Source organism: Spinacia oleracea, chromosome 1 (genome assembly GCF_020520425.1).
Source record: "Spinacia oleracea cultivar Varoflay chromosome 1, BTI_SOV_V1, whole genome shotgun sequence".
In the NCBI taxonomy this organism is placed as follows: domain Eukaryota; kingdom Viridiplantae; phylum Streptophyta; class Magnoliopsida; order Caryophyllales; family Amaranthaceae; genus Spinacia; species Spinacia oleracea.
In genome coordinates this window covers 114,615,284-114,629,694 of record NC_079487.1, presented here as the reverse complement: position 1 = coordinate 114,629,694, position 14,411 = coordinate 114,615,284, and the positions used below count along the sequence as shown (strand labels likewise).

General features: G+C 44.6%; 3 non-coding genes across 3 annotated transcripts; all 3 read left to right on the top strand.

Annotated features, from left to right (window-relative positions):
- Positions 1 to 1,086: 1,086 nt before the first annotated feature.
- Positions 1,087 to 1,187, top strand: LOC130466661 (small nucleolar RNA Z161/Z228). Its single transcript, XR_008926832.1, has one exon. It is a non-coding gene; the product is annotated as a small nucleolar RNA Z161/Z228 (small nucleolar RNA).
- An 88-nt stretch (positions 1,188 to 1,275) lies between these two features.
- LOC130466639 (small nucleolar RNA Z105) lies at positions 1,276 to 1,347 on the top strand. The gene has a single exon (XR_008926810.1). It is a non-coding gene; the product is annotated as a small nucleolar RNA Z105 (small nucleolar RNA).
- Positions 1,348 to 1,405: 58 nt separating this feature from the next.
- Positions 1,406 to 1,503, top strand: LOC130466662 (small nucleolar RNA Z162). Its single transcript, XR_008926833.1, has one exon. It is a non-coding gene; the product is annotated as a small nucleolar RNA Z162 (small nucleolar RNA).
- The last annotated feature ends 12,908 nt before the right edge of the window (positions 1,504 to 14,411 follow it).

Here is a 14,411-nt window from a genome sequence, read left to right as displayed (position 1 = left end):
AGACCAATGAAGTGAACAATTTCATTATGAACATTAACCATATATTTATTGTGAACAAACAAATAAACAAGAAAGAACAAATAATTCAACAAAAAAGAACAAACAATATAAAAAAGAACATAAAATTCCAGAAAAAAAGAACAACCAAAACAACAATTATGAACAATTTTATGATGAATTTTAAAGCCAACATGAAAGAACAAACAATAAAACAAGAAAGAACAAATACTGGTACAAAAATGAACATTTACAATTTCGAAAATGAACGTTTATTTATTTATTTGGAATGAACATTTACTATTTTGGAAATGAACATTTATTTATTTATTTGGAAATACACTACAAAAATGAACATTTACCATTTCGGAAATGAACATTTACTATTTCGAAAAAGAACATTTATTTATTTATTTGGAATGAACATTTACTATTTTGGAAATGAACATTTATTTATTTATTTGGAAATAAACAATATAGGCGCTTGTAAAAACATAAAAGACCAATGAAGTGAACAATTTCATTATGAACATTAACCATATATTTATTGTGAACAAACAAATAATTCAACAAAAAAGAACAAACAATATAAAAAAGAACATAAAATTCCAGAAGAAATAACAAAAAATACAACAATTATGAAAATTTGATGATGAATTTAAAAAACAACATGAAAGAACAAACAGTACAACAAGAAAGAACAAACAGTACAATAAGAATGAACAAACAGTACAATAAAAAAGAACAAACAGTCGACAAGAATGAACAAACAATATGAGCGCATCGTTTTTGGGTACAGCCAGAGCTGGCTGTACCCGGATACAGCAGTTAGCGATTAGTATCCACTATCCCGTACAGTAATGAAGTACTCCGTAGTTGGGCTGAACTGGCAAAGGTAGCCCAACAACAATTAAAATTAAAAATCCAAAGAAACTGAAAAACCCTAGCCGCGATTACAGCGCTTCTCTTTATAATCCTTCCTAATCTCAATTTCTTTCTTCATCTTCGCCTGCAAATCGTTGTTTCTTCTCCTTCTTCTTCTTAAAACTCCTTTTTGATACTTTTTAGCTAATCAAGACTAGTTAATTAATATCAAGTGATGATTTGGATTAGTCATCTCACGACGGTCGTCTGATGGAACTTAATTGTTCTTCTTCTGATGTATACAACAATCCATTTTTCTGATGAATTCTTCTCATTTTAAGCTCTCTATTTTAACGAGTGTTTCTTCTTTTATTTAATTTAGATCTGTTTTAAATCACGTGTTAATATTAACGAGCATAATGATGATGAATTTATTTATTAAACCGACAAATTCATGAATGGATAAAAACCTCCTACTCATTCTGAATGCTCTTTTTATTTTTTCTTTCGATTTTTTTATAAGAATTTTTTTTAGGAAATAATGATTGGCACTATGAGGAGTAAATCGACTCGTTGGATGAGATCAATCGATCGCTGAAATTCATTTTATCATTGAAAAGTCCTTTTCATTCTGAGTGCCTTTTAGTTAAAACTGTTTTATTTTACTATTTTCCCCCTTTTGATTTCTGGTGATTTTTATTAATTGATCAGTCAATTGGGCTCGATTGATTCTACTAACGTTCATTCTAATAACTCTTTGACAATCTAAATAAATTTTGATTCAATTACTCAATTTTAATAAAATTTTCATTCTTCTATACTAAGGAATATAGTTGTTTGTTAAGATTTTTTTTCGAAATGGGACAATTTGGACGGGAGTTGAATTTGTGTAACGGATCTATTATTGGACACCAGTAATAATCAAGTTTTTAGACCATTTGAGCAAATTGGTAAAAATGAATATTGTGTGACAAATTGGTAAAAATCGACGATAATTTGATTAAAATTTAAATCACTAAACGCTGACAAATACGAAGTAGGTATTTTGAGAAAAGAGAGATATTTTAAAATACCTCTTATTATTCAGTTTAACCACCACCATTTCCCACCACCACCACCACCACCAGCATTTGAACCCTAAACCTGTGGCAAAGTGTAACACTTTGACGCCACCAGGCTATATAGGGTTAGCCAGTGAGACAACAACTATTTTATTTTACTCTTTAATTACGTGTCGGTGTAATGACTGAGCCTAGAGGCCTCCTCTGGGCCTGTTCAACCCAACTATAATGGGCCAATTGTTTTTCTCATAAATTGCTGTTCAGGCCCAAATGTTTTGACTACTTGACAAGCCTTTGTGGTTTTTGAACTTTTTACTCTGAACCCAATCACATTGATAATTTGATATGGAGATCTAATTAATCATTTATATTTTAATGCTTTTGTAGGGTTTTGTGTATTTTTTATTTTGCGAATGAGCAGAATGGCGTTACAAATTACAAGGTGGAGGATGATTTTGAATCTGTAACCTATTATTCATATGCACTATGAGTAGCGTTGTAACATGTATCTACTCATAGTAGCAGACTAGCAGATAATGTTCAAGCGTCGAATTAGCGGTTTATGGTATGTTTGGCAAACCAAACGGTTTAATTATAAAATGGGAGCATTTTGTAAAGTCTTACTATGTAAGAACTTACATGTGAAATACAATATTTTTAGATATAATGAAATTTTAAATTATTTATGTGCATTTGTATTTTATTTTTTTTGCTTATTTAGATATAAACATTTAAATAAAGAGAATCACATTATGTATGTGTTAAGGTTATTACTAAATTATTCTAACAACATTTAGAAAGATCAAAGATCAATCAATAATGGTGATAACGTAACATATAATATAATTTTAATAGCAAAACAAACGGTTATAAAATATTCATAATAAATTGACAAAAACTGAAAGTTAGCCATCGAAGAAGAGAATAGATACATAAAATAAAATATCAGTTTGTACTTTGTAGCATTAAAGCGGGTTAGTCTTAACAAAGTCTTAAATCGAGTCTTGGAAAACTAAGACTCAACTTAAGATTCAATGTGTGAGTTAAATAAAAAAAACAAAATAAGATCTATATTATTTGTGATGTTTTGAATGAGTTTGACGAGTGAAGAGCTAAATAATTGTAGGGAATACCAAAGAGTTGATTTTCGTTGGCGATAAAGTTTCATTACGGAGTATAAAGAGGTTTATTAAAGAGTTAATCACAAATATTTTTTTACAAATCGGTCGAATTCGTACTTAGATTGTATGAATTTTGGATAATTATTACAGAATAGTAACTTATATTATTAATAACATAAAAATATATTTATTATTATAAAAATTAATTTCTTTATTAGTTTATATTTATTAATATTTATAGTCAACTATTTTCAATATTTTAATGGTTAAAAGCTTATGCAGATGCAGATCCCTAAACAAGCTTCGTGGATGGTTACAAAAATATTGGGAGCATCTGCATATATTCAACATTTACCCCAAGAGTTACAATGATGAACCAGTCTCATTTTTCTATACAGAAGATGTATGACATGATTAGAGGGGTAAATATTCCTTGGAGGAGATTACTTTGTAATAATCATGCACCCCCTAGTTGTTTTTCATTTGCTGGCTTGCTATCTTGGGCTGATTAGCTACTTGCAGCATGCTTGCGAAATTTGGTGTGCAGTGTGCAGATGTGTGTGGCTTATGTGGTAACAGTGGTGAGACATTAAATCACATTTTTTGGGCGTGCCATTAATTAGTAGTGCAGTTTGGGGGATGATTCTGGTATGAATGGGTTATAGCTTGTTCCGGTGTTGTAAAGATGGAAACAATGGGCTTCGAATGAAGGCCCTTTTGTATGTGTTGAAGATCTTGCTTGTTTGAATGAGTAGAGTCCGAATTCACCTGCACAAGAGCAAAGTCACTAGCCTCGGGGGTGTTTCCGAGGAAAGCCCCTCCGATGCCTAAGTAAGAACGATGCTCGGATTCTAGAGAGAGGTTCTCTAGAAGAGTAGTCTTAAGGCGATAAATTCGACGTACCTTGAGGTGTGAGCCTTGGCGGCCTATTTATAGTGTTTGCATAATAAATGACCATAGGTCATTTATTGCTTTTGGGCCTTGGGCCTTGATGGATGGCTGACTAGCCATTGGTGGGTTTGATGCTGTTTGTTTAGAGCCATTGGGCTTTGGATTTAGTGGCCCAATTGAGAATCAATTGGGAGCCCAAACAACATGCCCCCCAGACCCGGTCCATTTAGAATTAAATGGGTGGGTTTCCAGCTGTCAGAAGTCCGAAAGTTCCCTCTCTTTTTTGAAAAGGGATGATTTGCATTGATGACAAGTGTTGGGAGTTGTACTGTGTCGTGGAGATCGTGGGTTGAGGAAGTTGATGCGCCCTTTTTCTTTTCTATAAATACTGGGTGCTTTGCTCTTTTTGAACTTTTTACTCCTTCTTTCAAACCCATTCTCTCTCTAAATTCCGGCGATCGCAGTGCAATTTGCTTCTTCAGATCTACGAAATTCGGCCAACTTTAGACTTCGGGAACTTGTGTTGTTCGCTTTATCGGCGAATTCCGCTTCGGAAAAAGGTAATTTGTTTCTGAGTTCTCCTTTTTTCTTCGTTCTTCCTTCTACCCCTCAATCTAAACCCTAGATCGAGATTTCGCGACCATGGCAAAGAATAGGGGCAAAAGCAAGTTCGTCGTTGGCTCCTCTAGTGAGAGAGAGAACGTGCCTCCGGGGAGGTTACCGAAAACTTCGAGGGGTCGGCCTTCGGCGAGGCCGTTGGAGAAGAGTTCGATTGGTTGGGATGCTTCCGAAGATGAACGCGCAACCTCTGGTGAGAGAGCTGGCTTTTCGGGTGCTCGTCGTCGTTACCCCGAGTTTCCAGTTCATTGGACGGAAGCTGATCCGAAGGGCAAGTATGCCTCAATTTTGCACGAGACCACGCAGATCGATGGTCCGTTGGAGAAATCGGTCAGCGGTGACTGGTTGGTGGAAGCGAAGTTAGGGAATTATCATCGGAAGGCCGAGGAGCTATACGGAATTCAGCATGCCTTGGGGTACTGGTGCGAGCTTCCTGAACAAGAGCGTCCTCGGGTGACTCATCCACCGAGGGGGTTCATTTCCGTGTATACTCACCATTTGGAGAATGGTCTCCGCTTTCCTTTGGATCCGTTCGTATCCGAGCTTTTGGTGTCGTACAACATTAGTTTGGCCCAGCTCACACCCAAATCTATGAGGCACATAATCGGATTTAGATGGGTGTGTGACTTCGTCAATTTCCCTTGCTCTGTCGCTATTTTTCGGGATCTTCACGATCTGGTTCTCAACCATGCTTCCAAGGGTGATGGGTATGGTTTGTGGACCATTGTCAACAAGAAGTCCCGAAAGAGGGGGGATCCGAACTACATCACGGCGTACCCCTACCTTAGCTCTGACCACAATTGGAAGACGGAGTGGTTGCTCGTCCGTGTGCCGACGGATCCGAAGCATCCCAACTTTTATCGTCCTCCGAAGTGGTTCGTGGCTCCTGATCCTGATATGAGGGGTGTGGCAGCTCCAGATCGGAACCATCGCCACTATGTGGACCTCCTCCAGTGGTTCTTGGCTCAAGAGGATAACCATCGACTGCCGTCTAGCTGGCTCCCGAATCTCAATTACATTTTGAGGGAGGACATTCTTGCTGTTGCCGGTCTCAGCAGGATTTTTGACAGGGGTAGGTGTCTTTCGGCTGAGACCGTTTTTCAGTGAGTTTGTCCTCTTTCCTGCTTCGTTTTGCTGACATGTTTTGTGCTTTGTTTTTGCAGAGTACGGCTTTAGCTGCATTGATCCTAAGAAGTTGGGCATTTCTTTGGATTTGAAGACTATTCACGACCCGGCTCCCGAGTACAAGTTCGGAAAAGATAACCCTCGTAATCCTCGTCTGAAGGATTACGTGTTGTCTCCTTCGGGGGTTGCTCGGATATCCGAAGTTCGAGCTGATCCGTGGGGTTCCGCCTCCTCTGTTGAAGCTGTTCCTGTGAAGGTTGTGCTTCCTGAGTTGAAGACAACTTCGGACCCGGTGAGTGTTCATTTATAGGCTCGATTTTCTGTTTGTCTTCTTCTTTTCGGTTGGCCGTCGGCTAACGTCTTGGTCCTGGACCATCTTTTTAGGGTCCTGGGACTGACGCTGTGCCGCGTGCCGTTCCTTCGGTTTCATCTCCGGCTCGGATAGATATCTCTTTATCTAGGAACCGGGTATTTCCCGCTTTTTTCTCTATTTCTTCCTTTTTCTTCTTTTATATTCGTTGACCCTTGGTCTCCCCTTTTTAGGATCAACGCAAAAGGAAGGGTAGCACTCTTTTGAGGCCTTCCACGCATCCGAAGAAAGCGAAGGCTTCTCAGCCCTCGGAGAAGGTATTTGTTATGACTTGGAGTTTTTTGTAGTTCGTTTCTCCCTTTTTCTGAAACTAATCTTTGAACGCTTGCTATGTAGGAAGCGGTTTCGGAAGTCATGCCTCCTCCTAAGAATCTTCTTCACTTCATGCCCTTGCCAGGGCAGAAGTTAAAGAGTGTGGTGGTTGCTGAACCGCCGCCCGTGGATCAGCCGCTGATCGAGGAAGATATCATCCCCTCTCCACTGAAACCATCTGCTGCTTTGGGGATCGAAATCCAGGATATCACCGAGGTGATGGAGGCGATTGAAGCCGATTTTGTTCCTGGTTCGGATGTCCCTGAGGTAGCTGGGGAGAAGAAGGAGTCTGCTGATCTTCCCTTCGAGAGAGAGAAGAGTCCAGACAAGGAGATGATAGATCTCTCGGGCCCCGAAGCTGCGGTCCCCGAGGTTCAGAAGGAGGTTCCCTCTGCTGGAAGGAGGAGCAGCCCGAACAAGGTTTGACGAGGAAGAGGCGCCACTCAACTTTGGGTTCTCCTTCTACCTCGGCCCTGGATAGGCTGATCCATGCTGATCCCTGTTCGGATGTTCCGCTAAAACGGATCCCCGAAGAAGTAAGGGAGGCGATGGCTCGATATGCCAGGGCTCCGATTTTGGGAGAGGACCCCTTGGCTCACGTGGGATCCTTGGTGGGCCCCGAGGCTGCTCGGGAGAATCTGCTTCGTGCTAACCCGCAGTGGAGGGTCCCTGGGGCCGAAGAGAGGAATCCGGCTATGATGGCCCAGTACTATCTGAACGAGGTAATTTGCTAGATTTTTCTCTCTGAGTTGTGTTTTTGTTTTATGTTTTTCCTATTTTGCTCATCTTTCTCTCGTTCCCAGGCTGTTTTCTGGTCCTCGTTCGCTTCCGAGTGTAGCTCGGTTGAGGAGAAACAATTGAGGAAATATCGTGAGGCTTATGCTCGTGATATTCCCATTTTGGACCAGAAGGCTGGGCAACTCCTCTCCGAGCTTACGGAAGTCAAGCAGCTATACCTTCATTATAGTCGCGAGGCTAGAGAGTCTGCTGAGAAGATCGGGACCGAGGTTGGCCGGCTCATCTTCCGAGTTGAAGAGGATGCTGAGAAGATCGCTTCCTTTGCTGAGGAAAAGAAGGATATGGCCGCTAAGTTCGCTAGCGAACTTGAGGAAAAAGATAGACTCTTCCAGGAGATGAAGTCTAAATTTGAAGCGGCCGACAAGGAGCATAAAGAGGCGGAGTTAAGGCTCCACCATTTTGTCCAGCATCGGGAGCTGATCCAGCAGCAAGCTGATAAGGTGCCTGTCCTTCGGCTGAAGCTTCGGGAAAAGGATGACTATATTCGGAAGTTGGAGCAGGAGCGAGTCGACCTCTACACTGCTGATCAGTGTAGAGAGCAGTACTGGAACGGCATCCTGGGTGCTCGGCGCATGTTTGCGAAGCACATGCCTCACTTCCCTTGGAACGAGAAAGTTCCCCTATGGATGCAGGCCGAGGACCACTTGGTGGAATGCCAAGCTGATCGAGATGAAGCTGAAGCTGAACGCCAAGCTGCTCTTGCAGAGGCTCGGGCCCAGAAGGCAACTTCCGAGGGTGATACTACTGCTGGGGGTTCTTCGAAGGATGCTCCCCTAGGGGCCGCTCCTGAGACTCCCAAGAGTTAGGGATTCGGGCAGTCGTCTTCTTCAGAGTCGGTCGGTTCCAGTTGAGGACTTCCGAATATGTGCTTGCTTTTCCCCCTTTTGCCTCGGCGCTGCGTTGTACTCGTTTCTTTTTGCTTCTTAGTACTTCGGTAGGCCGGTATTGTCTGTTGATGGCTGCCGATTTTAACTGTTTCATTTTGTTTTCAATTTTTGAGGTTTTCAATGTATTTGTACTTCCCCCAAATATTGAATGAAAAATGAGTGTTAGTTACTTGGCTGCTTTTCAGTTTTGTACTTTCGAGCTTTTCAAATCCTTAGATCTGCCAGGGGACTCTTTAGTTTTGCGAGTTCTTCAAATCCGTAGATCTGCTAAGAGACTCTTTAGTTTGCGAGTTCTTCAAATCCGTAGATCTGCTAAGAGATTCTTTAACTTTGCGAGTTCTTCAAATCCGTAGATCTGCTAAGAGACTCTTTAGTTTTGCGAGTTCTTCAAATCCGTAGATCTGCTAAGAGACTCTTTAGTTTATGAGTTCTTCAAATCCGTAGATCTGCTAAGAGACTCTTCAGTTTATGAGTTCTTCAAATCCGTAGATCTGCTAAGAGACTCTTTAGTTTCCAGACTCTTCAAATCCGTCGATCTGCTCAGAGGTCTGGATTGTTCTTCCGATCTCTTGTGGTTTGGAAACCTGGGCAAGAGATCGCTAGTCTGCCTCTTAGTTATGCCTTCGGCGATCCGTGGATCTGAGCCGGAGTTTTATAACTTGATTCGAGCGACCGTTTGTGGCGAACAAGTTTAATTTGGTTATCGCGAATCCGAGGATTCTGGACGATTCCCCGAAGTGTATGATTTGGTCATTCCTTGCATTTTATCAAGGAATGGGCAAAGTCAACCTGTTTTTAGTCTCGGATTGATCAGATCCGAGGCTGCATGTATATATAAGGGGACAATAAATATAGAGATAAGTTTAATGAAACACATGGTGCCAATGGCTTTCCTCTTCTCATTAAACAACTTACTTGGTTTACAGACAGAGATCATACAAAATATTTCTTGAGAACATCGGTATTCCAATGGTTCTTCAGAATTGTTCCATCTAACTGTTTCAGCATAAACGTGCCTGGCCTTTTTTCGGAGTGGATGATGTATGGTCCTTCCCAAGTGGCTGAGAGTTTGCCATGGATCCGTCCTTTCTGAACCGAGGCGGCGTTTCTGAGCACTAGATCACCGACTTTTAGGGGTCTGGCGTTGACTCTTCGGTTATAGTGCTTGTTGACCCTCTGCAAATAGGCTGCGTTGGCGTCCTCGCATCGTTCCGAGCTTCGTCCAGTAGATCGAGGGTTTCGGACAAAAGTTGGTTGTTGCTTTCTCCCTGGAGCCCATCATACCTGTTGTATGCCTGGATCCTCAGGCTTTCTGTTCCGATTTCCACAGGGATTACAGCTTCGGATCCATATACAAGGTGGAACGGTGTTTGCCCGGTAGCTTCTTTCTCGGTGGTCCGAAGGGACCATAGCGTTCCGGGTAGCTCTTCTAACCATTTGTTTTTGTCATCCTCGACTCTTTTCTTGAGTGCATTGAGGATGAGTTTGTTAGCAGCTTCGGCTTGCCCGTTGCTTTGTGGGTGACAGACTGCCGAGTACGCTAGGTGTATGTCGAACTGTTTGCACCACTTTTGCAACGGGGTGTTGTCGAACTGTTTCCCGTGGTCGAAGACCATCAGTCTTGGTATGCCGAACCTTGTGATGATGTTCTGCCATATGAACTTGCGGACCTGAGGTTCGGTGATGGAGGAGACAGCTTCGGCTTCGATCCATTTGCTAAAATAGTCGACTCCTACAATCAACCACTTCTTCTGGTTCGTCGCTGAGGGGAAGGGACCAATGATGTCTAACCCCCACTGTGCGAACGGTAATGGATACAGTGTTGATTGTAGGGTTTGAGCTGGTTGATGGATGGCTGGTGCGAACTTTTGGCATTTCTCGCATTTCCTTGCCATCTGCTTTGCCTCGGAAACCATAGTGGGCCACCAGTACCCAGCCCGAAGGGCTTTATGTGCCAATGTCCTGCCTCCGATGTGGTTTCCGCATATCCCGAGGTGGATCTCCCTTAGGATGTAGTCAGCGTCTGTTGGACCCACACATTTTAGCAGCGGAGCGGAGAATGATTTCCTCATGAGCTCTCCTTCAGCGCTGATGATGAACCACTTGTTGAATCTTTTCAGTTTTCTTGCCTGCAGCTTATCCTCGGGAAGTTCTCCCCTTTCTTTGTATGCAACTACTGCGTCCATCGTAAGCTGCATACTGTGGTGGGTAGTAGGTCAATGCTTCTCTCTTGGTGAACTTCCACGTGGACCGACCTGTTTAGGTCGATGAGTGTTGAGCTTGCGAGTTTTGACAGTGCATCTGCTTGCGTGTTTTGTCCTCGGGGAATGAGAATGACTTCAAAGGATCTTAACTTTGACGTTAAGGACTTAATTTTTGCTAAATAAGCTGTCATGCTGGGCCATTTGGCCTCATACTCCCCTCGGATCTGGTTGGCTACAAGCTGAGAATCAGTTTTGAGGCGAACATGCTCGGCTTCCAGGGATAGGCAAAGTTCTATCCCTGCGATTGCGGCCTCATATTCGGCCTCGTTGTTAGTTGCTTTGAAGCCGAACTTCAATGCATACTCTATGCTTTTCCCCGTCGGGGGAATGAGTACAACTCCTGCTCCTGAGCCGTTTACTGTGGAAGATCCGTCAGTGAAAACCTCCCAAGTGCTTTTCGTGTCATCCAGCATTTCTTGGTATGAGCATTCGGCCAAGAAGTCGGCCAATGCTTGTGCTTTGATTGCTGTCCTCGGCTGATATTTGATGCCGAACTCTGATAGTTCGAAGGCCCAGGCCGCCAATCTTCCTGACCTCTCTATTTTGTCGAGTACTTTCTCGAGCGGTTGGTCAGTTAGCACTGTGATCTGGTGGGAGTCGAAGTATGGCCTCAGTTTTCGTGCAGCTACCACTACTGCATATGCGACTTTCTCGATGAGTGGGTACCGGGTTTCGGCCCCTGTGAGTGTTCGGCTGGTGAAGTAGATTGGCTGTTGCTTCTTTTCTTCTTCTCGAAGAAGCACTGCGCTGACGGTTCCAGGGCTAACTGCGACATATAGGTATAGGGTTTCCCCCTCCTTTGGTCTGGCCAGTGTCGGCAGTTGAGCTAGGTGGGCTCTGAGTTGCTGAAAAGCTTCTTTTTGCTCCTGTTCCCATATCAGTTCGGGATCCACTTTCCTCGGGACCCCCTTTTTCTTGACTGGTTCTGTTTCTCCCCCGGGGAGGTTCTTTGGTTTCAGTGCTTTGAAGAAGGGGGCTCCCTTGTCCGAGGCTTTTGATATGAACCTTGTCAGTGCGGCTAACCTGCCGGTTAGCCTCTGCACATCTCTCTTGGTCCTCGGCTCGGGTAAATCCAATGCCGCTTGGACTTTGTCTGGGTTCGCATCGATTCCTCTTTCGCTCACCATAAATCCGAGGAACTTCCCTGACTTCACCCCGAAGACGCACTTTTTTGGGTTCAGCTTCATGCTGTATTTCCGCAGATTTCCGAAGGTCTCTGCCAAGTCTTTGACATGGTCTTCCTCTTTGATGCTTTTTACGATGGAGTCATCCACGTAGACCTCCACGTTCCTCCCTTTCTGGTCGGCGAAGACGTGATCAACTAACCTCTGGTAGGTGGCTCCGGCATTTTTCAAGCCGAAAGGCATCATTTTGTAGTTGAACACTCCTGCGCTTGTGATGAACGCTGTCTTTGCCCTGTCATCGGGGTGCATGAATACTTGGTGGTAGCCTGAAAAGGCGTCCATGAAGCTGAGCAGTGCATGGCCGCTGGTGGAGTCAACCAATTGATCTATCCTTGGCAGGGGATAGCAGTCTTTGGGGCAGGCTCGGTTCAGGTCTGTGAAATCCACGCACATTCGCCAGGAGCCGTTCGCTTTTTTGACCATCACCACGTTGGCCAGCCATTTCGGATACATGCAGGGTTCAATGAATCCGGCCTCTTGCAACTTTTTCACCTCCTCGGCGATGGCTTTGTTTTTCTCCGAGGAGTAGTTCCTCTTTTTTTGCTTGACTGGCCGAGCTTCAGCGTTGACGTCTAGCTTGTGACAAATTAGCTTCGGATTTATCCCTGGCATATCTGCTGCTGACCATGCAAAGATGTCTTTATGATCCCTGAGTAATCGGATCAAATCGATTCGGAGCCCCGAGCTTAGGCCCTTGCCTATTCGGACGCTCCTGTCTGAATCCTCTTCGAGGAAGATATCCTCCATTTCTTGATTTGGTTCGGGAGATAGGGTTTCGGGGCGGGCATCAACTTCTGCGGGAGACAAGCTGCTCGTGCTTGCTCTTCTCCTTTTTGCCTCGCTTTCCTCTCCCGTAGCTCCTTTTTCTTCCTCGGGGCCGTCCCCTAGTTTGGGCTTTCGGACAGCAGTGTGGCAGGTTCTTCTCGCCACTTCTTGATCACCTTTGATTCGTTCGGCGAATCCTGCATCCGAGACGTATATCATCAGCTGGTGGTATGTGGAGGGGACTGCTTGCATCTTGTGAATCATGGTTCTCCCCATGATTACGTTGTATACGGAGTCGCAGTCCATCACCAAAAATTCGTCCCGAAGGGTTTTTGCTGCCTGGCCTTCACCCACTGTGACTGGCAGGGTGATCTTTCCTCGAGGGATAGCTGCGGATCCGTTGAATCCGATCAGAGGATAACTGACTTTCGTCAGTGCTTCCTCTGGCTCTTCGAGGATCAGCTGCTCGAAGCAGTTTCTGAAGATGATATTGACGGCACTTCCTCCGTCGACTAACACTCGATGTACGTTGTGGTTATTGAGGTCCATGGAAATGACCAGAGGATCGTCATGTTTGTACTGGACTCCGAAGCAATCATCAGCAGTGAAGGTCATGTTCGGGGGGTGTGGCTGGTTGTCTCCCACCGCGCTGAAGTTGACCCGATGGGAGAGGGCTCTTAGGTGTTTTTTGCTGGCCTGGCCAGACTTCTGTCCCCCGAACACCACTAGGATGTCATTCTTCTTGTGCCCTGTTGCTTCGTAGACCCTTTTCTGGGGTTGCTCGTGTTGTTTGCCAGTTGCGGCCTTTTCTTTTTCCTCCCTTCGGTCTAACAAGTATTGTTTCAGGTAGCCTCGGCGAACGAGGTCCTCAATGTTGTCTTTCAGCGAGTTGCATTCTTCGGTGTGGTGACCGAAGTCATCATGAAACTCGCACCATTTGTTCTTGTTTCTCCGAGCTGGGTTGGACTTGAGCTTCCCAGGTAGTTTCCACTTTTCGTCATTTCTGTTGAGGCTAAATATCTCTTTTCGGGGTAGAGCTAGTGGAGTGTAGTTGGTGTACTTGGGTTGAAGTTCACCCCTTCTCCCGTCTTTCTTCGGGCTCATCTCTCTAGCTCCTACTTTCTCTTTCCCCTTCCTTGAGCTGCCCTCGGGCTTGCTCTGGGTATTCTTTGTGTCTCTCGGATCCGACGATCCTTTCAATCTTGCAGCAGCCTTGTTGAACTCTTCGGTTCTGATGAACGCATCAGCCATTTGGAGTACGTCAGCTATTCTGGAGGGGTTCTTCATTGAGAGTTCGTCACGGAACTTCCCTTCCTGGAGCGCGTGCGTCAAGGCGAAGATGGCCACGTCTGGCTGCAAGTTTGGTATGTTTGTTGATTCCTTCATGAATCTGGCCATGAATTCTCTCAGACTTTCGTCTCTTTCTTGTTGGATTGAGGTCAGTTCTGCTGTGGTTCGCTCGGGGCGATTGTTGCTCACGAACTGTGTGCAGAATCTCTTTTTCAGCTTTTTCCAACTCTTGATCGATCCCTTCGGCAGCGATCTAAACCACTCTCCCGCCACTCCGGTTAGCGTGGTTGGGAAATATTTACACCAACATGCTTCGGAGTAGGGACTCAAGAACATTTGCTGCTCGTAGGAGATGACATGATCCCTCGGATCTGTGATTCCGCTGTAGGTCAGGTGCGCTGGCAGTCTTACCTTCGGTATTTCTTCCATGATCAGCTCGTCCGAGAAAGGGGATGACGTGGGAGTCATGATTCTTTTCCCGAGTCTAGCCCTGATGCCTTCGTTTGCCGAGGTTCTGTGATTAGAACGTTCGGGCGTACGATGGGGGCTAGGGGTTCGATCATGCCTCCTGTCTCTTCTTCTCTCTCGGCTACTGACCTCGGGTCGTTCGCCAGATCTGCTTGGCTCGCCCACCCCGAGTCTCGTATGGATCGAGGGTCTTAACCTTGAGTGGACCGAGGGCCTCAACCTGTTGAGCACCGAGCTTCGGACCCGAGTGTTACGAGTAGTCGATTCACTTTGGAGAGCTGTTGGAGTAGGCGATGGTCTCGCAAACCAATCTGGTTGCTGTTGTGCCCTTTTTTGGGTGTCCCACGTGCTTTCCATCCACCTCGACGTCAAGTGTGTACCTGTCAAGGGAAGGAG